Here is a 14,058-nt window from a genome sequence, read left to right on the forward strand (position 1 = left end):
TGCTGCTTTATTACCTGATAATGTAAGGCCCGTTTTTCATGATATCAAACATTTTGGGATTGCATTATCTTTAATAACTGTCCAATTTTCCGTAATAAAGATTCAACATACATTTATCTGATAAGTATTCATTGAACATCTCCTACGTCCTGGGCACTGTTCTGGACACTGAAAATAGAGCAGTTGAGATGACAGGCAAAATCTTTATAATAGTTTCCAATAGTTTGAAATCAGGTTTTTTTCTCATCTTTCACTATTGTAAACCACAAAGCAACAAATGTCTTTGTACATAAAGTTTTGAAAACATCTCTATTTCTTTAAGGAAGAGTTCTGTAGATAGAAATAAAATGCAAATTTTGGTTTTTAAAAATTTATATTTATTACTTTCTGTTTTACATTGGGAAGCAAAAATCCTTGAAAGAAAATGTAATTTAGCAACAGAATTACTGAAAAAGATACCTGACATGCTAAATTTCTTCTTTAAAATATAAATTTTGGAAAGACTCCTGGAGCATGCAGCAAACAAAAATTCCAGATGAGTTGAGCCAGTTTTACTTTGAGGAACAATATATGAGAGTGTCCAATTAATTATACTCCTGTTAGAGTATTTTTTCATCAATTTCATTGCATATATTGATTCCATCATCATCATTATTCAACAAAAAATATCTAGGTTTGTATAATTGTACTTAATGTGTCAATCATGTTTTCAGCCAGGTCAATGCTCTAACACCCAAGGCCATTGTCAACTACCACGTGACCCAACACTACATCCCAGAAAGTAGGACCTGGGATGGGCTATTGATAGGATGGCCGGAAGATCAGTGAGGTGACTTGGCATAAAAGAGTTTAGTCCAAACTGTAACCAATTATTCAGAATTTTAAGTTAAAATTATAGAGAAAATGAATCAGTTTTCATAATTAAAATAAAAGGATATGTACAAAAAGAGACCATATGGCTATGAAAAGGTCATGCAGAAAACATCCCTATTCAGAAAGCAAAACTTTTGAGCTGGCAGAAGCTATGAAGTAGAAGAATAGGTACAAGGATACCTGTATAAAATCAAGAATTAGATATGATAGGAAAATTATACAGACTTGCAAAGTAAACTGGGGATACCGTTAAAGAACAAGAGTGTCTAATGAGAGACACTAAGAAGAGAGCCTAAGACAAATCACACTGACGGCAGAGAGATGCCCTGAATTCTCCTTCTCTCTGTGCACTGGCTCCCGAGATAGAGAAAACTGGAGTCCCAGTGGCAGAGGTGACAAAATCCACAGAAAAAGCATAAGGATGTGACTGGCAGTGCCAACACTGGAAACACTGTGAAAGGCAGAGAGAAAGGCTGTGCAGAGACAGACTGACAAAAAAAGATGTGACTTAGCCCTGCAGCAGAACTGCTGTTGTGCCCTTTCCATAGAACCATTCTTCAAAGTTACCCAGACAACCCTGCTCCTTGCAACTGAAGTAAAACATTTTCTCCTAGAATGTCTCATCTAAATTTCCAAAAAGCTCATTTAATGTTCAGGGTAATTATTACTTTCTTTAATCTTTATTTTGTTTTATAGATAGGGCTCTCAAAGAGATGAAATTATTCATTTCATCAGGTCTGTTGATTCTAAATGATCTCCATTCAGAAAATTTTATTAAGAAATTTTAAAGTAGCAGAAGTTATACTAGCCAATGGGATATCTCTCTCTCTCTCTCTCTTCCTCTCTCTCTCTCTCTCTCTCTTCCTCTCTCTCTCTCTCTCTCTCTCACATACACACACACACACACACACACACACACACACACACACACACAATACAAAGATACAATTCCTGCCATCAACAAGCTCACAGTATAATAGGAGAGACAAACAAGAAAACCAGAAGTTATGACACTGTTAATTGCAAAGATACATGTGTGCACAAGATGTTAATCATAGAAGAGAGAACTTGAACCCAAATTTCAGTGGATAGCAGTGAATATCCAATGCTATAAACAGTGGGAATGGAAGCAAAGAGAAAGGAAAGAAACCAAATGGGGACTGCTTTATGAAGGAGAGAAATAACAGCACCTGGTCCATCAAAGGTGGTTAATCAATTTTGATTGAAGAAAGGAATGAGTTAATAGTGACCCTAGAACTTACTCCTGAAGCATGAATAGGTGTTACAAGTAAATGAAGATTATTTTTAGAGAGATAAAGAGATTCTAAAATCTTTGCGAAAGTTTGAGTTATTTGACATGGTTGGAAGGGTGGGAGCATGTATCAGAATTTGAATATCGAGAAGCAGTCGGGTGTCAAATTAAGCAGGGTGTCTATGTCACTTTAAGAAATTTGATACTTATCCCAAGGTCCCTGAAGAATAAGGAGAGTACTTGTAATATCACAATTGCATTTTAGAAATATATGTCTGGTGGCCCTCCGTGGATTGGAGGGAGACAAAAATAGAGCAGGTAGATAAAAAAAGGAGTGTCTCATAGTGGCCAAGGAATAAGCCAGACAGGGTTAACAAAGACAGGGAGAGTCAGACTGTAAAGCCTAAAGACAATGGGCTTATGCGTAGCCCCAGATTAGCTAAGTGAACACACTACACAATCGCCACAGTCCACCTTTATTAATCTGGCACCATGCACATATCTTTTAGCCATATTTAAATTCCACATAAAAACAATTTCAAAAACATGTACTCACTTAACGTGATGCAACTGTCCCTTGTACAACCAAAACTGTGCTAACCCTCTTCCCCAAAAAGGATGCCAAGTCACCCCATTCATCTTTGGATAGTTCAATCATGTTCCTCTTTGATATCCTATAACTTAAATATTAAGACATGAGGTTAGCTATTACTATCACCTGATAAGTCATACGAGAGAAAAAAATGGTTAAAATATACACAAATATATTTATATCAAAATAAGGAAGAAAAACTTGTGATTATTATAGTACTCAGTTCTGAAACTGAGCACATGATAACAGCTGGTATTCCTGTCTCTTTTTTTCACTACCAATTTCATGTATACTTTGCCCTCAGCAAGCACCTCCGTGGGTAGAGTGACTGAAATTTTCATTCTTGAAGGGACTATTAATCTCTCTGTCTGTATGGGGTTGTTCTATTTTCCCATTAACTTTAATCACAGAGATTGAAAGTGTTAAGAAGTGTCCCAGAGGATTCCTACATTCCCAGAAATACTCCTCTTTAACCTATTGAGCAGTATAGAACCAATTTCCCTGTGATGATTAGGATCAATCACCATAGCCAATAAAGTAACCCTCTATTTGCCTGTTGATCTACAGGTAGGTATAACGAACAGGGAGCATGGGGGTTGGCGGGCTAATCTCAACTTTCATTTAATGGAACCATTCCTGTTTGTCTGGCTAAAGCATTTATCTCCTAGGAACTAAGGCTGCTAGACCAGCAGAACCCAAAGTTAAGGAGAGAGAAGCAAAAATTTCTCTGCCAGATCACTAGAAGTAATAATGAGAGAAGTCACTCCCATTTTTCCACCCTGATTCCCATACCCTTGAATTCTGACTGTGGAAGAAACACCACCATATATTGATGGCTGATTTAGAACATATACAACATCCTAATGGCCATTACTCCAGCTTGCAAGCTGTTACCCAGACTGAGCCTTCAACATGCCACTACACATATCTATCGAACTAGATACCTCGAGGTGATGGACAACATGGTAATACCAGTGAATTCCATACTCATAAGCCTATTGTCTTTATTTACTATTGTCTTTACTTGCTCTAAGATGAGTCTCTTACTCAGAAGAAATGCTATGGGAAATACCAGTGACTAAGTCATCTTTAGGTCCATGTGTGGTGGTTTTGAAAGAACAGTTGAGGAAAGGGAGGAAAATCCATATCCAGAGTAATGTCTATTCCAGTAAGAACAAATCCTGGCCCTATCCGTGAGGGAAGTGATCCAATGTACCCAATCTGCCACAGTTGGCTGGGTGGTCACCATAGTGAATAGTGACTTAATAGGGGCTAAGGTGTTGGTCTCTGCTCTTGACAGATGGGGCATTCAGCAGTGGCTATAACTATTTGCTCTTAGTGACTGGAAGTCCATTTACTGAGTACAGGCATTACCTCCATTTCCACTTCCAAGGACAATTTGTGATTCCATCGGGCAAGAAGAAGAATGGCTGTGGAAAGAATGCATCCTCTTGTCCATCTTATTATTAAACTCCTCCTCTGCTGAGGTCGCTCCCTGGTGAGCATTCACATAGGACACCAATTATTTCACTCTCTGTGCCCATTCAGAGAGGTGTATCAATATACCCTCACCCTTCTGCACTTTGTCACCATTTTTTATTTGTTTTCCTTCTAAGTTACTGATTATTCAATCTAACCAATAGTCACTGACTATGAAACAGTGTATAGCACTTGCTGTTTCTCCTTTGAGATTTGATGTTCTACTCACTGGGAGATTTTCTTTCATTAATGTCCTTCAGAGCCACACCAGAGTGGAGCTGTAGTGCTACAGCTCTCTACTTTCAGGTAACGCCAGTGTATTATTCAGTGTGATCTATAAACCAGACTCAAATTTTTTCAAACTCCTTTAAGGTAGATACCACAGGACCTGATATGACATCCTATATGTGGAAGTCACTCAACAAATAACTGCTAACATGAATTTAAAATACTTCATTTTCACTCTGTTAATTGTTATTTTGCTGTGCAGAAGGCTTTAGTTTGATATAATCCCATTTGTTTATTTTTCCTTTGGTTGCCTGTGCTTTTGGGGTCATATTCATAAAGTCTGTACCCAATCCTACTTCCTGGAGTGCTCTCCCTTTGTTTTCTTTAAAGAGTTTTATTGTTTCAGGCTGTATATTTAATCCTTTAATCTATTTTGAGTTGATTTGGGTATATGGTGAGAGGTATGGGTCTAGTTTCATTCATCCTACCTATGAATGTCCAATTTTCCCAGCACCATTTACTGAAGAGGCAGTCTCTTACCCAGTGTGTGATCTTGGTGCCTTTGTCAAAGATCAGATGGCTGCAGGGTTGATTTCTGGATTCTCTATTCTGTTCCATTGGTCTATGTGTCTGTTTTTATGCCAGTACCATGCTGTTTTGGTTACTATAGCTTTGTAGTATAGTTTGAATCAGGTAGTGTTATGCCTCCGGCTTTATTTTTTTGGCTCAGTATTGCTTCAGCTATTCATGGTCTTTTTTTATTCCATATGAATGTTAGGATTGTTTTTTCCAATTCTGAGAAAAATGTCAAATATATGGAGGTTCTTCAAACAATTACAGATAGATCTACCATATGACCCACTCTTCCACTGCTGGGTATATACCCAGAGGAATGGAAATCATGGTGTCAAAGGGATACCTGTACTCCCATGTTTATTGCAGCACTATTGACAATAGCCAAGAGTTGGAACCAGCCTAAATCCCCATCATTGGAGGAGTGGATAAGGAAAATGTGGTATATCTACACAATGGAATAGTACTCTGCTATAAAAAAAAATGAAATATGACCATTTGCAGCAATGTGGATGGACTTAGAGAAAATTATATTAAGTGAAATAAGCCAGGCACAGAAAGAGAAATACTGCATATTCTCACTTATTTTGTGGGACCTAATAAAAAATAAATAAATAAATATACAAACAAATGGTGGTGGGAGAAGACACAACAATCACAACAATTCCTTGAACTTGTTAAGACAAGTGAACAGATATGATGGTGGTAGGGGTAGAGAGGAATTGATAAAGGGACAAGAAAATCAGCTACATTGTTTATTGATAAATTAAAATAAAAACATTGTGCTGTGATAAACATGGGAGTGCAGATAGCTTAAAAAATAAAGTAATAAAATAAAATAAAATGCTTCGTTTTAACTAGTAATTTTAGTTGCTTCTTGGAAGGAAAAACAGGACATCTAGGGGAGACAAATGGAACAGAAATTTCTTCCCTTTTGTGCATTTGAACTTAGAACTATTTGAATATATTGCTTATTTCTAATTATTTTAAAGTGGGGACAAGAAGCTCAACAAATTCTAATTTTTTAAAAAAAGGAGAATTCTACTCTTCATAGTTAAAATTTTTAATGTATTTTATTTGTACTTCAAATGTTTTATACTAGAATTTTTAAATTCAGTGTTCATAGGATGGAGGCTGACTTTCTTTGTTATTTCTCGGGGAAAATTTGCACAGCTTTAAAGTAAGCCATGCTGACATAATACGTGCGTTAACCTTTTGAAAAAATGTCATTACGCGTGCATGTTCACATAGTGCCAGTGAATCCTGAATGTTAGTTACTCACATCCACTCTACCGTTCCTAATCATGTCAAACAAACTTCTTTCGGCTTTTTTCATTCAACAATTAATTATTTGAAGAAACTCTCAATAATGTTTCAGAGAAGAGTTATACTGTAAGAGTTTGAAATAGTAGCTTAATTTCTTTTTTTCTGAAGAAAATTCCAGGAAATTTGCTGGTCAATTCTACCACAAGTTACAGGGGTGGGCGTTACTTTCAGTCATGTCACCTGTTGCTTCAGATTTCTCTGACAGTGCAGCAACATGCATGAACATTCATGTATTCTGGTACTGCTTAGGAGATTCTGCTTCTTACATGTTTTTGTTTTCATTTTTTATATTTTACTTAGAGTTCTCATACCAGTACTTCTCAAGTTTCTCTAGAGCACCCAGAATAAATGAATGAGTGAATGAATGAATGACTTTCACTTTTAAATTATAGGCAAGTCCGAGTTCTCATCATGACTTATTCGTAACATTTGACATATTTGATCACTTCTTTCCAACACCTTTTCTCCTGGCTCTTTTGGTGCCCTATCTACATCACTGCTCACTTCTTCCTAGGCTCTTTTGTTGGACTCTCCTCATCTCAGCTTCTCAATTTTCCAATCCCTAGTCCTGGGTCTTTTATTACTTATACGCTATATTTCTAGATAATCCCCTGCTTTGTGGTTTAAAGATCTTCAATATACTAATTCCCAAATTTCTACCATCCTGGAACTGAACCCTGAATTTCAGACTCATTTGCTTAATTACAAACGTAACATTTCCATTTGGATGTCTGATAGATATCTAAAACTTAACATGTCAAAACTTAACTGTTGATTCCCCCATATACCTAATATTCAGTGACCCCAGTCTTCCAGCTTTTTATTCCCTTTTTCTTTTTCTAAAAATATTTTTTTTTATTGAATCATAATTGATTATACATATTTTGGGGACTCAATGTTGACATATGTTGAACAAATCAATATTACTAGTATGTGTATTGTTATAAACTGTACTTATTCTTTATGCCCCTTGTCCAATCTTTCTGTACCTCCCTCTCCCTCCCCCCTCCCACCACTGATAACTCTAGATTTCTTCCCTCCCTCTGAAAGAATAATCGTTATTCGGTTGATTTGTTGCATAGATGATCTGTCCGATGCTGAAAGGTGTGTTCACATCCCCCAATATTATCATAGAGCAGATGCTTCTTCTGTCACTCTGGAATTGGCTTTGTGGAGAGAGACATCCTGTTCTTTGGTTTCTGCTGGTGACTCTCCTTGTGTCAATGAACGACAGTGGTTGGCAGACCACCTGCATGGTGGTTGTGTCATCTAGCCACTTTCACAGCAGACATGTTTACTGTCATGGCTGTGGTCGGCCACCCACATGGAGGTGATGTTTTTGGCATGCTCCTTGGCACTGGTGGTATGTCTGGTTGTGGGTGGGGGGGTCCAGTCCCTGGTTCCATAACCTGGGACCCCAGGCAGGGCCCCAAGATGCTGGTGGTGTGCCTGGATGTGGGTGGGAGATCCAGTCCCTGGCTGGCCCCAAGGCACTGGTGGTATGCATGGTTATGGGCAGGTGGTCCAGTCCCTGGCTCCAGTAACTGGTGGTATGCATGGTTATGGGCAGGTGGTCCAGTCCCTGGCTCCTCAAGGCACCAGTGCCTCGAGGCTCCCAGGTGGGCCCCTCGAGGCACCGGGGCCTCGAGGCACTGGTGGTGTGCCTGGGCCAGAACTAATTTTTTGTCTTTTGCTTACTTCTAAAATGGGGGATCTTCCTGTAGAAACCTGTACTTGAGCTCTGTGTTTGAGCTAAATTTCTGTTTTGCTGCTGTTTCCCTAGGGAAGGCTTTTGGGGCAGCTCAGGGTTTAATGGTTGACCTTATAAGTACTTCTGGCTCTCCAGAGACCAGGTGCACCTGTGTTGTGTAGAAACTCTGATCTGGGCCTGAGTCTTTTCATCAAACTGCACCCCAGGCAATTCTGCATTCCTGACCAGTCTCCTCTGAGTGGTCCTGTGCTGATTGGGGAGTGGATCGGCTGTCCTTGCTGAGTCCCAGTGTTCTCCCAGTGGGCCCATCTCCCCCACTGCCTGTGCTCCAAACACTTAACTTGGAACAGGCCCTGTGCCAGTCCCTTGCAATGACTCATTGGCCTCTGAATGGCTCCCCTTTTTCAGCTATTCTGGCTCCTCTCTCCTGCATGGGTCCATGGGAACTCTATTAGTGGTCTTGCTGTCCTGGGGCCACCAAGGCCCTCTTCTCCCTTGCTGCTTCCAAGTAACTCCATCTGAAGGGCAAAGCTGCAGCTTCTGCCAGCTCCTGCTCCATGCGCTCAGCAGCTCCAGCCTTAAATCAGCCGTGGCACAAAATGCTCTGAGCAGTTTTTTTTCTCTCATCATGGCTTCTCCTCCTTCATGAACTCTGTAGATCTCTCCTCCTCTTCCCCTAAGCTCCAGCAGCTCCAGCTTGGCTGTTGTTACATTTTTATAGTTGTAAATTGGTTGATTTGTGTGAGAGAGTGACACTGGGGACCGTCTATTCTGCCATCTTGACTGGAACTCCCAGTCTTCCAGCTTTGATAAGTGACTATCTTTCTATCTGATCAGACCAAAATCATTCTCTTTCTCTCTTTCTTTCCTTCACACCCCACAGTTCTTATCCTTTACCAAATCCTGTCAACAACTTTTTCTCCCACCTCTCTCACAACCTTCTAATTTAAACCAACATCACATCTCACCTGGATCATTACAAGAGCTGGTCTTTTGTCTTACATCCTAGCCCACACAGAGCTTCCCAAGTAATCTTTTATAATTATGTCATATTTTGTCATTCCTCAAAGTCCTCTAGTGGGACTAAGAATATTATTGTTGTTTTTATCATTAATAACATAGTAAGATTCCTGGAATTAAGGAATTAATAATACAGCATAAAATGGTACATGAAAGAGATTAAATAAATTAAAAATTATTGTGGCAGTAAAAGAAGAAAAAGAATAGAAGAGAGGAAGAGGAAGGGAAGATGTTATAGAAAGTTGATACTTAATCTAGGTCATGAGAATAATAATAGCAGCCTCATGAAGCATATCTAAAAGGTAAATCATATGTACAATGGAAAAAGCATAGGAAGAAAGATAACCTATTTGAGAAACTGTGTGACATTCGTTAGGGTTGGGCCTCTGAATTCAAGGTAGAGAGTAGCAAAAAGACTAAATAAATAAGTGGACATTATAAAATCATGAGCTTTGTGTGTCACAGAAAGGAGTTTGGATTGTAGCCTTTAAGTTATATAAAGCCTCTGAAATATTTTAAACTTCAGAGTGCCATGGTCATGTTAGCAATTTTTAAAAATGATTCTGGGTAGACAGATAAGAAAGAGGAGAGTTAGGAAGATGCTGAAATAATACTGATATAAATTAACAAGAAATTTGCTGAGAAAATGAATAAATTGTGACAACATGGAGGTAAGAGATGAGAAAAAGTTTGAATTAGCAGAATGTTAGGGTCATTTTGAATATAATGGGTAATTTAGGATGATTCCTAGGTTTCCAGGTAAAGAAAGTAGAAATATTTTGAAACCTGGTAAACCAGAAGAAGAATAAGTTGCAAACGAAGCTGAATACATGATTTATACTCTGAACGTACTGCATGTAAGGGGAGTACCCAGTATATAAGACTTCAGCGGTTTATGAAGGTGTGGAACCATCCCAGTGGAATATTCAATAAGATGAGGCAATTCAGAATAAACCTGATTTGCAGATGGGAATTTGCAGATCATAAATATGTGTGTGTCCATTAAAGCCACACATATAAGTGGGTCCATGAAATTTGGGGATCTTAAATGTATGAGTTAATGAAAACCATATTGCCTGGGGAGAGTATAAACCATAAGAAAGGAGTAGCATCAAGGTCCACACTGCACAACACCCACATTTAAGGATCACATGGAGGAAGAGCAGCCTAAGAAGAAGACTGGAAAATATAATTAGGGCATCAGAAGGAGAATCAAGAGTATGAAGTCCTAAAGAGGTAAGAAAAAGAGTTAAAAAGGGACTGGCCAACAGTGCTGCCTTCTGTGGAAAAACAAAAAGGTTAAAAGGTAACTGACAGTAGTTAATTTGGTGGCTATAACACAACTGCTTTATATATCCTGCCACTTAGTAGGTATTGATCTTTCTTGGATATCAAAGGGAAACCAATATTCTTTTCATTTATTCAATATACATTTTCATGTCTCTATAATTTTATGTACAATATAGCCTCTTGAATTAAAATAGATGCTCCAAAACAGAGCCCTTTTCTTTCATTATTAAAAGTCTTAAGTCCCTAAAATACAGGATCAGTTGAGTTTTTGCCCATTTATGTTTATCAATACATTCATGTTGCCACTCAACAGACATGCCAAATTCTCAAACGTTAATCTTAATAATTTTTAATCAGACATATATTTATTATCCTTCAAACATTCTTTCATCTCTCCCATAGAAGTGGCAGCACCTTCATGATTTACTTTGCAACCCTCATCAAAAGATTTAGACTTTATAGAAGCTTCCATTGGCCACTGTCTGAGTCATGGCCTTTCCCCTTCCTTGCTTGCAGCTTACTCATTTTAGAAGCCAAAGAGAAAGCATAAGATGAAAGTAAGAAAGATAAAAGAGGATAATAAAAGAAGTGAAGCTGAAAAAAAGTAGCTTCCGACACTCCTGTGAACAATAAGAGGACCTCGTTCATAATAAGGAAGCACTTTGCTGAAGCATTCTTTCAAGAATGTAGTAAGGTGCATAACCCTGGAAAGATGAGGTGAAGTCCAACTGCTATACAGAACAGTTATTTTCTTCCAAGCCCTGTATATAAGACTTCAACTTTTCTTCCTTTCTTACAATACTTACTGGTGAAGTGACAACATATGTTCTGGACCAATGCAAAGTTTTCATCATAAAAATATGAAGGGATGCAATCTGAATTAAAAAAGAAGGAAATCAAGTAAGAACCACGATCGTGAACTAGGTTTAGATTAGCAGGATACTCAACTCCTTTTTAAAAGGTGAAAACAGCTTAACAGTTTTCAATTACACCTAAGCCACATTGTCCTCACACAGAACATCTGGTAACTTTCAGTTGCAAATTCCCAAAGGATTTCACACTTATTAAATTCTTATTAAAATTAATAACATACCTGCAGGCATAACAATATCATAACAGCCCTTTATTGGGAAATTATTATCAGCTGAAAAAAAAGCTATTTTCTACTGTAAAATAATTAAGGCTGAATATTATATACAAGAAACTAATTAAATTTATTCTTGGGGAATGTTATTCCTTTCCACACCATATTGACACACTGATTATTTACTTGTAACTCAATGTCACGGACATTAAAATTGAATACCTTGTCTGACTACAAAAGATATTCCCTCAAGTTCCAAATTCCAATTATTCTCATTTATATGTTCTCTTATTCTATAATTAAATGTTTTAAGTGACTGAAATATCATTTTTCATATTGTGTCATCTCCACAGTCTAATAAATGTTATTTTTTTTTAAAGTCACCCTTTATATAGCCTAAATCTCCTTTTGGGACATGTCAATCCTATCTAATCAAGTAATTTATTTACAAAGTGAAGTTCTTCTTTACCTTGATGTCATTATTTTTTAATAGTGTTTTGTACCCCACCTCAACTCTGATGCCTGTGCATTCTCTGTCTCTCTGTATATCTGTCTATGGATGTCTCTCTCTTTCTCTATGTCTACCTCTCTCTGTATATGTTTGTATGTGTAAGTTTTATTTTTCTCATGTGTGTGCTGTATAGCTACTATATTTATGTCTTTCTCTCTGTTGGTATCTGTGTGAGAGAGAGAAACAATCTGTCTCTCTTATTTTTGTATTGAGATAGAATTTATGTAACATGAAATTCACCATATTAACCAGTTTAAAGTGTATAATTCAGTGGTTTTAAGTATATTCACAATGTTGTGCCGCCATCACTACTAAGAATATATTTATCACTCCAAAAAGAAAGATGGTACCCATTAAGCAGTCACTACCCATTTTTCCATCTATCAGACCTTGGAAACCACTAATCTTTCTGTCTCTGTAGATTTGCCTATTCTGGACATTTTATATAAATGGAATCCTACAAATGACCTTTTGTGTCTGGCTTCTTTCATTTAGCATAATATTTTCAATGTTCGTTCATGCTGTATCATCTATCAGTAATTTATTCTTTTTTATTTTTAAATAAGTACTGTGTTAGGTTATTTGTATCACCAAGTATAAGTGTCTGAGTGTGTGTGTGTGTGTGAGTGTGTGTGTGTGTGTGTGTGTCTCGCTGGGTATCTTTGTAGGTATATCTCTCACTCTCTGTCCATGTTTGTGGTGTCTCACTCTGTCTCTATTAGATAAATATTGACTAAACTCTTCATCTCTGAGTGTGTCTGTGTGTCTGTGTGTCCAGACATAAATAAACAGATATACACTGCTAGAGATGAAGACAATAAATTTTGTAAACTTATTTGCAAAAGATTATCTTTAATGCTTGTCTGTTCTTTTTTTAAGAACCTTGATTGACTATCAAGGGCAACTGAAGATCCTCCATAGTGGTCAGTTCTGAAAAAAAGAGGAATCACATTGTATATCAGACTCCCTCTGGCATGGGCAGTTCCACATTACTGGACACAAAGGGTCTGCTCATTCACAAGTACAAAGTCACTTGGGCAAAGAACTGCAAAATTAAAATAATAGCTACATGTAAGAAAAGGTGGAATTTAAAAAGCACATTAGTAAATGTCCTAATCAAAGTATCTACTTCATATTATTTCAGGATTCCTTTCAAACCATTCTCTATAATCTGCAAAATCACAATTCTAAGTCACAGGTAATATCATGTCATTATCTTCACAATCTCATTTTGTTACCAGTTGATTACAAAAAAAATAATAATTGCAAACTCTTTACTGTCTTTCCAGCATATTCACAACCTATTTACAGTTTACAACAGTAGGATAATCTATTGCTTTCTTCCATACCACCCTAGCAGCTAGTTACTCACCTTGAACATATCCTGCCCCTTCATGGTGCTAGTTCTACTTGGGCTATCTGGGTATCTTTTATTTTCTGGTCACAAGACCTCCTTCAAATATTAGATCAAATGTACCTAACAAGCTCTCTCTATCTTGTTACCACCCAATGAAATTAATCTCACTCATTGATATACCTACATTTTAAAAACAACTCTATTGTGGCACTGATCACATTTTTATTATGGCTATAATTTATTTTTCTTTATCCCTTCTAAAGTTTCAAATTCTTGAGTATTTTATTCAGTTGGGCATATCCAGTGCTTAACACAATGTCTGGCACATACTAGATTCTGAATAAATTTTGGTAGTATTAAGTAATTTTAAAATTTCTTTTAGGTAGTGTGAAATTCACACTGCTTTATGAAAGCTAAAACTGAGAAGAAAAACTGGGTGAAATAAAACAGAATCTAAACAAGAACCCAATTCCTGAGTCCAACCTTGGAGAAAGAGTGCTTGGACCCTGGCCCTGTCACCTTTGTGGCTGATGAGGCAAGTGAAGAGCTCCTAAGTGTTCAGTTGGTGAACAACAATGCCACGTTAGTGATGACAGTGGATGGGCACTAGGGGAAACTTGCTTAGTAACATGGACCACTGAAGCAGCAATCCTTCTCAAATCAATTTCAGTTTCTCAAATGCTGAGTGTCTAGTGATATTTCAAAGTAATCTCCAGAGACGTGTTCAAGAAACAGCAGGAGTTCCAAGCAATTGGTCCATTT

Source organism: Cynocephalus volans, chromosome 9 (assembly GCF_027409185.1).
Source record: "Cynocephalus volans isolate mCynVol1 chromosome 9, mCynVol1.pri, whole genome shotgun sequence".
Classification (NCBI taxonomy): Eukaryota; Metazoa; Chordata; class Mammalia; order Dermoptera; family Cynocephalidae; genus Cynocephalus; species Cynocephalus volans.